Source organism: Ascaphus truei, chromosome 2, assembly GCF_040206685.1.
Source record: "Ascaphus truei isolate aAscTru1 chromosome 2, aAscTru1.hap1, whole genome shotgun sequence".
In the NCBI taxonomy this organism is placed as follows: Eukaryota; Metazoa; Chordata; class Amphibia; order Anura; family Ascaphidae; genus Ascaphus; species Ascaphus truei.
Window position 1 is genome coordinate 382,503,195 of NC_134484.1, and position 12,549 is coordinate 382,515,743.

Here is a 12,549-nt window from a genome sequence, read left to right on the forward strand (position 1 = left end):
ACCACAAGCCGCAAAAGCCCCCGCAGGCAGGAGAAGACACCTAAAGGACACAGACACGTATAGCATACGAGAGACAGAGTTCAGACAGGCCCCGAGCTGGGACACCGACAACGGCGCGGAGGCAGGGGGACACGGGCAAATAACAAAGGAAATAACACCATACAAACACTTACACAGATAAAGATACAGGAGGGAGCGGAAGGCGAGGGCTCCCATTAGGCAGCAGATAGACACGCCAGAGATGCCGCCCACATAAGGCCCCGCAACACTGCTAATAAGAGGGATATAGAGAGAAGGGAGCAAAGGGAGGGAAAAAGAAACAGCTATGAGTAAAGTAAAAAGAACACTAAGGGGTTGCAAAATAAGCTGGAGGAGAGAAAAAGGCACAACACGAGTTACAGTTATAGGCTAAGCTCCAGAAATACATAAGACCCTATACATTAATACAGGTCTACGAGCAAGTGAATGTTACAGTTACTTAAAGTTACACAAAAGTTAAAGTTATTGTCTAGATAAACCTTCAGAAGGTAGTTAGCAAAAGAGAGTGGGCCGGAGGGTATGAGGGAGCTCTATACCCCGAGGTAGGCATGTGCCTTGGACGAGATCTGGGATGGAGGGTCTCCCAGAATCCTGTCAAAGTCCTTTGGGGAGGGAATGAGGGTAAGGGCCCTAAGGGAATGGGGCCACACTCCCCGAAGGCGCTGGACTCTATATCAGGACTGGGGAGTCTTGATGGGGAGCCCATGCTGTTTAAATATGTTCATTTAAACGCTGTTTTTTTTGTTATGTCACGTCTGTACCTACCCTCTCGTGTCTTACCCCCCTCCCCCCCTCCACCTCCCCTCCCAGCGACTGAGGTCACCAACGAAGCGGAAGACACAGCCCTACAAGCGCGAAAAAGGAGAAGGACTACGCAGCAGGAGTCCAGCCAGATGTTAACAGCCACCGCAAAGAAGCCACCAGAAGATGATCCAAATGGGTAGAGAGATATGTTGCCTTTCCCATAATGTAAAGGGACTGAATAACCCAGCTAAATGTAAGTTAGCCTTTAAAGATTATAAAAGACACAGAGCTGACATCCTCTTCCTTCAAGAGACCCACTTCTCCAAAAAAAGCTACCCCAAATATATAGACAAAGAGTTTCCCACAATATATCTAGCCTCCGCCTCAATGAAAAAGAGAGGGGTGGCCATTGTATTCCACAAGAACCTACTGTTCGAGTTAGAAAAGAAAGTAATAGATTCTGAGGGCAGATACATTATCTTAATAGGTTCCATCCAAGGTCAAGCTATCACATTAGTCTCGCTGTACGCCCCATGCGAACAAGCAACAGAGTTTTTTGCTCTTTTTTTCAGGCGCTTACAGCGGGAAGCAAAGGGCCAAATCATATTAGCAGGAGACCTGAACAGGGCGTTAAACCCAAAGCTAGATAGATGTACGGCCCCTACCGGCAGACTGTAAGAGCTACCGGCCCATCTCTTTAATCAATACAGACATTAAAATGTTCTCAAAACTCATAGCTAATAGAGTGGGTATCGTCCTTCCCAAGCTGATACATCCAGATCAGGTGGGGTTCATTAGTGGCAGACAGGCGGCAGACAACACCAGACGAATAATTGACGTTATCGATCTGGCCCAAAAGCAAAATATTCCTTCGATGGTGCTCAGTCTGGACGCCGAAAAAGCGTTTGATCGGATTGATTGGCCTTACCTGAAAGAGATGCTGGGGGCGTTTGGCTTCGGAGGAAGCTTATTGGGGGCCATTATGGCACTGTACGAGGGGCCGGCAGCTAGGGTGAGGCACCAGGGATTCCCTTCAGAGCTTTTTCAGATTCATAGTGGCACGAGACAGGGATGCCCGTTGTCCCCCTTGCTGTTCGCCCTATGTATAGAACCCTTGGCGGCACATATTAGGAACAGCCCGGATGTCAAGGGCATAACTTTTAAAGAGCAATGACATAAGGTTGCCCTGTACGCAGATGATGTGATCCTGACATTATCGCAGCCCCTTACCTCTCTGCCCAATGTGTTCTCAATCCTGGGGAGATTCCATCAAATTTCGGGTTTCAAAATTAATCAGGCCAAATCAGAAGCTCTCAATCTCAATCTGCCTAAATCAACCGAAAAACTAATTGGACTCAATTTTAATTTTAAATGGCAGCCCTCTACGATTAAATATTTAGGGGTTAACCTCACCAAAGATTATAAAACCTTATATAAGGCAAATTACCCACAGTTGTTTAAGACACTAAAGGAGGACCTACGGCGATGGGCAGAATATAGCATCTCGTGGATAGGCAGGATACAAAGTGTAAAAATGAATCTTCTCCCACGAGTGCTATATCTCTTTCAGACCCTCCCGATTCCCCTGCCAAGAGAAGAGATCCTCTCTTTACAGTCCGCGATAACAAAATTCATTTGGAACAAAAAAAGGCCCAGAATTAAACAAGATATCTTGAGGAGGCCGACCTCAAGAGGGGGGCTGGGCGTGCCATGCTTGTTTGCTTACTACGAAGCAGCTCAATTAACGCAGATTCTGCAGTGGCACACAGACCCGACCCTTAGGAGATGGGTGGCACTGGAGAGGGAGTGCTGCGCCCCGGTGGATCTGAAGAACCTGATATGGCTACCCAAGAGTAGCCATATACGGATGTCAACATCACTGCAGGCCATGAGAAATTTCCTGAAATTATGGGGGGCCACTAAATTTAGATGTTCTCTTACAACACAGCAGTCATTGATGACCCCCATATGGGGCAACCCAGATTTCGCTCCAGGCCTAGACAGCGCTTAGTTCACAAAGTGGATCCTAGCAGGCTATCTCCGATTCTACGATCTAGGCAGCAAGGGTGTAATTAAATCCTTCGCTCATGTAAAAGAGGAAAAAAACATCCCGAACAATGAATTATTTAGATACTTGCAGATCAGGGCCTTCTATACCAAGACCCCAATTCGGCCACGGAGAACAAATTTTGAGCAGATGTGTGCCAGACAAACGGACCCACGGGGACTAACCTCTCGATTGTACAGGGAAGTGATTTGTCCGGAGACAGCCGACGCGCCTAGACTTAATTATATGAGGCAATGGGAAGCTGACTTAGGGGACACACTAGAAGACGACGACTGGGATAGGATCCTACAGGCAGCAGCGAAGAGCTCTATCTGTACCACGCTAAAGGAGAACGCCTATAAGGTCCTCATGCGTTGGTACTATACCCCAACAAAACTCTCGAAATTTGTCAGAGGCTACTCCCCGCTCTGCCCCAAACAGTGCGGGGAGAGAGCAGACATGCTCCACATGCTGTGGTCGTGCGCAAAAGTGGCCCCGATTTGGGAGGAAGTACAGGAGTGGCTACAGCGGCTTTTGGAGATTGAGGTCCCCTTGGACCCGTGGCTGTTCCTATTAGGCCGGCGGGTTCAGGGGTTCTCGAACGCAACACACAGACTAGTTGCGCACTTTGCCACTGCCACCAGATGCGAGATCGCAGCATTGTGGAAGCAACCACAGATTCCAATTATACCCAAAATCAGAAATCGAATTTGGTTCATCTGCCGGATGGAACAGTTGACAAGTCTGGTCAACGACACCGGCACAAATTTTCTAAAAGTTTGGTCACCTTGGCTGACACAGACAGACATCCCGGGGGTTGATCTTACCAACATATTGCAATGATAATTAGCAAAGACGTTCTCCGGTAGCGAAATGGATCCTAGACATTAGGCCCTGGGGTATGCGACGTAAAAAGGAAGATTTAGCTAAAGTGTATCCCAAACTAGTAGAGGAAAGTAGGCATACAGCCACATAAAGAGCTGAGGTCCCGGACCTAATTAGGGAAGCCTAAACAGGCATAGACCAAAAACCGCCAGTGTCGCTCACCACCCTCCCACTCCCTTCCTCCCCCCCCTTTCCCTATCCCTGGTTCCTTTGTCCGTCCGGTATGTCAGGTCACGTTTTGTATGTTGATTGGAGGAGAAGTACGGAAACAAGGTGACTCATTGTAAGCCAATGGATTGTGTTAACATGTCTGTATTGTTTCACCTAACAAAATGAAAGTTATAAAAAAAAAAATATATATATGTGCAATATAACTATGATTAAGCAATCTACAGAGACATGGGAAAGGATATGCATGTAGCAATTTCAAACATCCGAGCTGTCATTGACAACATGACTGGCAAATTACAAACAAAGCTAAATGAAAATAACAACACATCTCATAAGACAATAAAGCAAGCACCTATCCGCACCAGTCAAGAGTAAATTGCAATAAAACATACAATTGAGCAATGTGTTCATGATGCAAATAATATTTCCATAATGTACACAATAGCAATCAATGTTCCAAAATAAATACACGATTGACAGTAAACATTCTATATAAACAAAACAAGTAGACAATAATAAATAACCAACCCACAATTAATGCCCTGTGAAATACAGTACAAGCAAATGTAAACCAAAAAACCTAGTCAAGATTGTTATGCAAACACAGAACCATTGTAAAAACAAATATATTTCTAACTAACAACATCATACACAATCTAAAGTCACCAAATAAGCCACAATAAACAATGAAGACAGGGTCCCAACATATACCCATGCAATCATCATCATCTGAAATGACATAACTGCTTTTACATAGCATTTCACACACACACAATAGTAATCAAAGAGGGAAAAGACTTGGCGAAGACATGATAAAATGCAATAAACATGTGAAAAATCACCCTTTAATAAACATGTATGTATATTGCTACATATTGATAAATATACATACATGGGCATAAAATGGACAATAAAAAAACTAAATCAGATTTGTGAGAAAAAAAATAAACAAAAAGTTAAAACTTAAATAAGAAACATGTCTTGACTTTACTTACCATTAGATGACCAATGACCGACTTAAGGGGGAACCGCTAAATCTTCAACAAATCCAAAGACAGGAACCAGGAACCCATAGAATAATAAAACTTTGTAATAAAATGTTGTGTCTTCTTTATTGTCTTTATAATCCATACCGGATGTGGTCTTCTTTTCTGTGTCTTCTTCACCGTCTGCGTGGTCTTCGGGGTATTCTGCCTTCATCTTCTGTGACGCACGTCCATCTTCTTCAGAGGGGAGGTCCTCTCCCCACGTTGTCAAGATGGAAAATGAGACGACATAGGGTTTTATAGGCCTATGACATCACATTTGGCATGAAATTGTTCTCACGGTCCTGATTGGTCCGTGAAAAGCATGTAATTTTGGATAAGACTAACACAAATGATGACGTCTGTAACAGGGGAGTTATCCCTGTTCAGATAATGTGCCTCTAATCTCGCAGTGCGGTGGTTAACTGCTGGTAGTCAAGTAACAAACACCACCTGCCTGATTAGATTGCTTAGAAAAGCCTGTCTTTTGAGATAGGAAGCGAGACTCCTTAGCTCACACCTGAGCTGAACTTGGAGACAGAGCAGAGATTCCTTAGTCCACAACTGGGCTGAACCAAGGAAGGACAGATGTCTTGAGTGACAAGCTGACCACAAGACAAAGGGGATAAGATTCTAACCTGGAGCCTGGCATTTCCTGTGCACACAAGGGTGCGGTTCCAAGAGAGCAGAGAAGCTTCCCCTAAAGCAGCCCAGCTAACAGATAAGACTTTCATTTATAAGACTTTTTATATCTGTTCAGTTCATGCTATATGTTTTGGGCTGGGAGACATGCTTATCTCAAGGGAGTTGTGGACTGCATAGTATTTCACTAGAAATATTCTCAAGTGAATAGAAGCTTTGTTTACCCCTTGTTTGGATGGTTTCCTGATGTTAAGGAAACAGGTGCAATAAAAGCCTTATTTAATTTCACCATAACCAGTCTCCCTTGCATACCTCTGTGAGCGTGTGAAAAGAAAACTTATCAAATTGTGGCGCTCTAAATAAATCAAAGTGTGCAACAAAGTATAGTGATAATTAAATAATTAAATGGTGATACTTATACAAACACATGTAAAAGTGCTGCTATAACCCAGTGCAGGATTGCTCTGACAGTCCTCGTAGTAGGTAGTAGGGATGGTTCATCGGGAAGCGCAAAAATATGTGGAAACAAAAAATATTGATAGTGCAATATTGTATGTGATAAGATCAAAGTAAATTGACTGATCTATTTTAGGAGTACTCACAAACGTGAGAGTGTTAGAGGCACGTAAAGGTATCTTTGGGTGCTGTGGATGCCACAAAGCGATCAGGAAATCAGTCTTTGCCTCATATATAGACTCCAAGAGACCTTAATAAAAAATAAGACTGGACTTAGTGCAGACTGTATACAAAAGGTTTTAAAAGGTAAGTGAAATGTAATACACTCACATGGTTTAAAAGTTAAAAAAGCATTTCGATCACACGCAGTGGATCTCTGCAGCCGGGTAGATGATATCTCTGGTTCTCCTCTGCTGTGGCGTGCGTGTCACGGATGCGTTCCAGCTGAAACCGGAAGTGACGTCATCCGCTTCCAGGGGTTCAGGACAATGTTGAAAACGTCACTCTATGCGTTTCACCTATTCGGTTTCATCAGGATGATTTCATCAGGATGATGAAACCGAATAGGTGAAACGCGTAGAGTGACGTTTTCAACATTGGCCGGAACCCCTGTAAGCGGATGACGTCACTTCCGGTTTCAGCTGGAATGCATCCGTGACACGCACGCCACAGCAGAGGGGAACCAGAGATATCATCTATCCGGCTGCAGAGATCCACTGCGTGTGATCGAAATGCTTTTTTAACTTTGAAACCATGTGAATGTATTACATTTCACTTACCTTTTAAAACCTTTTGATACAGTCTGCACTATGGCCAGTCTTATTTTTTATTCAGGTCTCTTGGAGTCTATATATGGGGCAAAGACTGATTTCCTGATCGCTTTGTGGCATCCACAGCACCCAAAGATACCTTTACGTGCCTCTAATACTCCTAAAATAGATCAGTCAATTTACTTTGATCTTATCACATACAATATTGCACTATCAATATTTTTTGTTTCCACATATTTTTGCGCTTCCCGATGAACCATCCCTAATACCTCTGTGAGCGTCCGCCTACATATGGTGTTAGAAGTGGGATGAGAGGTGGTCTTTGAAGTTAGAAGGATCGGCTGTGAAATTTTTTTTGTGCTTTTTTGTCTACAAACAGTCTGACCAACATAAACAAAAAAATCTCATGCAGCAGAGACCAGAATTAAAGTGATACATACCCAGGCAGGAAATCTAACCTGCACTGAAACTTACAAAACCACAGATGAACTCTTTTCCCCAATCCCAAGAGGAGAGAGAGACTGCTGAAGCAGGTAAACCTTATTTGCCTATCACAATAAAGTGTAATATGGTCATTGAAATAGGGGGTTTGCCTTCCAGCCATAGTCAGGGTTCAAGAAGTGAGTTAGCCCTTAAAGGGATAGGCATTTGTTGTTTTCAAATGTTTAGCTGAAGCAGTGAATACAGATGGTGACCCACGAGCGGTACTGATTCTGCAAGTAAAGGCTGCCACACCGCATAGGACTACCAGTTGTGAATGGAGTATATGCAGAAAAATGTGAAAATTGATGCAAGACTGTGCTGAAGCAGGGGAATTTTCAGTAAACAAGTGCTGAGGGTAAAATTGCCTACTAAAAAACCAAACAAAGGAATTGCTGAGCTGTGTAAAAGGTATCCCAAAGTGTGAAGAGTGAATGTCATAATACCCAAAGTTGAGACTGAACTCAAGCAGAAAATCACATTATTTGGCTGAAGCAGAGAGATTGTACCTAGCAAGTAAATGGTGTAAAGCAAACAGAAGTTTTTACCTAGCAACTGCACATCCTGTATACTTGATGAGAGAAAATGTGTGCACAGTACTGCTGATATTGTAAACTTACCCAAGAGAGAAAAAAAAGTCTACAGTGATGCCTGTGAGAGCTACGACCTCTACAAGCAAAATAGGCCAACCTGCAGGACTACCACAATTGGGGGTTCTAGCAAATACAGTGGCAACAGCTGCAATAGTGCTTCCTGAGGTCAGGAAGAAAATTAAACCTGATAGCCCCAAAATGGAGGACAGATGCAGCGTTCCTGTAATGAACCCTACCCCATGGAAGAGTGGCGCTTCCTGTCCGATGAGGAGGAAGACATCTCTTATGGGGAACCCAAACCGAGTCACACCCACAAAACACCCCAAGAATGGTGGGGGTGCCTGAACTCGGTACGAACCGAAAAGACCGCTCCCTATGATGACAAATATGATCGGCAGGAGAAAGAGCGGGAGCAGTGGATCACCGAATATTTCCGTCAGCTGTTACAGTTGCAACAAAAGCCAGGTGGATCCAGTGACGCTGCTAAAATTTCGAATGAAGATGGAGACCCAAGTATCCCTGAGGGAACGGTCTCATCCAAAACAAAAAGGCGAAAAAAGAAAAAGAAAAGCGGTTCTTGACTTACCGTGGAAGGAACAGACACGTCCACAGATCCTGTGGAGAAAAAGGGGGACTGAGATGCCCTGTGGCCTAGAGAAAATGGAGAATTCGTCCCACGGTTAACCGAATATCCAGAGTGCCCAAGGCAGAAGTCGTCTACCCCAAAGAAGTGTCTGTCCGGTGCCAATAGTGAGGAACCCCAACCAACCATCCCAGGGAAGTGGAGCTGGAACCAGTGAGTGTCGATCCCTTGACCAGCCCTGAAGATGACCTGAAAAATGCCAGGCGTGACTGTGATCGACTCCTGGAAAATAACGTGAAGCTACAGAAAGATGTGCTCACAATGTACTCTTTGGCCAGGACAGAATTGGACGATCTCAAGATTGAGCTAGATACTGCAAACGCTACTATTTCCGCCATGAATGAAAAGCAGAGCCAATCTGATATAATGATGGCTAAGCTGAAGCGGAAATATGAGGAGGCACTGAAGCAGATGACAGTCTTCCAGCAAGAGGTTCACACTCTTCGCATAGAGCTGAATGCCTCACAACAGGAGGTCAACAGTGTCCGGACAGACCTAGACGTATCTCAGAAAGAGGTTCATACACTCCGCAGAGCACTGCATGCCTCACATCATGAGACCAACAGCTGTCGCACAGACCTGGAAGTTTCCAGAAAGGAACTACACAATCTCACTGAGGAGCTGGACATTTCTAAAGAAAAAATTGTCAATCTTAATACAGATCTCCAAGTCTCTCAGATGGAGCTTCAGACCCTCAACCTAGAGAAGGAAGTCTCACGCCAGGAGACTGTCATTCTCAAAGCAGATGTGTGTAAATGGAAGGAGGACTGCAAGGAGGCCCTGAATAGTACAGAGACTGAAAAAGGAGAAAATTTAAGATTAAAAAGAAAAAACTTAAAACTCAAAGAAGAAAATTTTCATTTGACAAACGACGTCAAGGAAAAGAATGAAAAGCTGCACGAGCTTAAAGAAATAAATAGACTTTTGGAAGGTGAGACGTTTGAAGCAGAGCACCGACTGCAGAACCAACTGCAAGGTCTGCGTACGCACCTCGAGATGGCCGAGGAGAAGCAGCGAACTCTGCAGGAAGACAATCTGCAGGCTGTTAAAGAAATTCAAGTGCTGCAGGAACGTCTGATTACCCAGTATGTCCCCGCAAAGCAGCATGAGAAACTGAAGGCTACCCTGAGCATCACCAAAGCATCGCTAGAGGCCAATCTTAGAACCCAGGTGACCCGGCACAAAAGGGAGCACAATTAGGTCCAGAAACTAAAACAAGTAACTGTGGCCGGAGCAAAGAAATTCATAGTGCTTCACAATTAAATAAAAATGTGGAAGCAAGCTCAGAGAAAGCAAAGCGTGCAGATAAATTCCCTGAGAAGAGACTTGCAGGTCGCACTCAAAAAACAGGGATCTCTCGCGGATGAGATGAAAGTTCTACAAGGATAAGTATTGACCCTGACTAAGCGTCAGTGTCCCACAGCCACAAAAACCCAGGAAGACAAGGGTACAGTGAGAGCTGGGAATACCGCTCGTCTGAAAGACAAGGTTGCAAAATTTGAACCACCTAAACAAACACTAGCAAAACCTACAGCCACCCAACAGGCAATAAAAGAAGGTACACGTGCTGAATCAAAACCAGAAGAATCCTCAGCTGATGAAGCTGAAAAGATGGGACATTCTCTGGAAGTGGGTGTGGAATTACAACTTAATCCCAAAGAGGCTGAACTAGCAACCCCATTGAGTGGGAAAAGGGCAGAGAGACAGCATCCAGAGCAGAAAACTCAAAGGGCTGTTTTTAAATGCTCTGCAACTACTGCCATACAGTCTGCCTACAATAAGACAAGCACCCGACGCGAGGGAAATCTCATGACCGAGCACATAGCAAAAAGACTATACTTAGAAAAAGTCCTCGAGCGACTGAGGAGTGCTGATCTCAAGCACCTTTGGGAGGAGACACGAATAAACTGGAGAAAGGGCTCCAATCCCAGCGGGACTGAGGGTTCTCTTCCTCCATCCACTCTCATTCAAGTCACAGAGATATCTAGAATGAGAGTGGAAGGATGGGCTTTGGCCGTGGCAAGCCCGAGCTTCCCACAAACAGGGGAGGTATGTAACAGGGGAGTTATCCCTGTTCAGATAATGTGCCTCTAATCCAGCAGTGCGGTGGTTAACTTCTGGTAGTCAAGTAACAAACACCACCTGCCTGATTAGATTGCTTAGAAAAGCCTGTCTTTTGAGACAGGAAGCGAGACTCCTTAGCTCACACCTGAGCTGAACTTGGAGACAGAGCAGAGATTCCTTAGTCCACAACTGGGCTGAACCAAGGAAGGACAGATGTCTTGAGCGACAAGCTGACCACAAGACAAAGGGGATAAGATTCTAACCTGGAGCCTGACATTTCCTGTGCACACAAGGTTGCGGTTCTAAGAGAGCAGAGAAGCTTCCCCTACAGCAGCCCAGCTAACAGATAAGACTTTCATTGATAAGACTTTTTATATCTGTTCATTTCATGCTATATGTTTGGGGCTGGGAGACATGCTTATCTAAAGGGAGTTGTGGACTGCATAGTATTTCACTAGAAATACTCCCAAGTGAATAGAAGCTCTGTTTACCGCTTGTTTGGATGGTTTTCTGATGTTACGGAAACAGGCGCAATAAAAGCCTTATTTAATTTCACCATAACCAGTCTCCCTTGCATACCTCTGTGTGCGTCCGCCTACAATGTCATTTAAAGGAAATGAAGCCAGCCAATCAGAATGGCTGTGCTTCCTTTCCCTTTAACATGACGTCAACAAAACAAACATGGAGCCGTCACATGGGACTACAGCCAATGAGATCGTGGAAAATAAGGAAACTTTCTCATTGGCTGTAGTTCCATGTGACGACGCCAATCACGTCATCATTTGTGTTAGCCTTATCCAAAATCACATGCGTTTCACGGACCAATCAGGACCGTGAGAACCATTTGATGCAAAATGTGACGTCATAGGCCTATAAAAGTCTGTCGTCTCATTTTCCAGCTACACGCCGTGGGGAGAGGACCTCCCCTCTGAAGAAGATGGACGTGCGTCACACAAGAAGAATCTAGAAGACCTCGAAGACCCCGCAGACGGGGAAGAATACACAGAAAATAAGACCACAGACGGCATGGATTATAAAGACAAGACTGAAGAAACCACAATGGATTACAAATGTTTATTATTTTATGGGTTCCTGGTTCCCGTCTTTGGATTAGTTGCAGACATAGCGGTTCCCCCTGAAGTCGGCCATTGGTCATCTAATGGTATGTAAAGTAAAGAAATGTCTTTTGATTGAAGTTAAACTTTCTATTTGTGTTTATTTCTCACAACTCAGAGGAATTATTGTAATGTCCATTTTATGCCCATGTATTAATGTAAATCCCTATGGAGCTATATACGTACATGATTAGTAAAGAGTTTTTTTTTCAAATGTTTATTGCATGATTGCATGTCTTCTACAAGTCTTTTCGCACTTAGGTTACTATTGTGTGTGTGACATGTCATTTAGAATTAGTTATGTCATTTCAGAAGATGATGATTGCATGGCTATCTGTTGTGACCCTGCGTTGTGTATTGCGGCGTATTTTGTTAATGTAGATTGTGTATGATCGTTTTCGTTAGCAATCAATTTATTTTTGCTATGGTTTTGTTTTTCCATAACAATCTTGAAAATGGTTTCTTGTGTTAGATGTGCTTGTAATGTAATTCGAATGGCATTAATTGTGTGTTAGAAAAGTATTCTTGTCTACTTGCTTTGTTTATATTTCATCTTGACTTTCCATCGTGTAGATTTTTCGGAAGGATTGATTTATATGGTTGACATGATGGATTAATTATTTGCATCATCTACACATTGTTAAATAGTATGATTTATTGCAATTTACTCTTTACTGCAATGGATAGGTGCTTAGCGTATTCTCTTGTGAGATGTAAAAAAAATTCATTTTCCTTTGTTTTTACTTTGACAGTGAAGTTGTCAATTAGATATCGGATGTTTTCAATTGTTACATGCATTTCCTTTCCCATTCATTTGTACATTGCGTATTCATCCTTACATTTTACATCTGTTGTGAAAGATCTATTTGAAATAT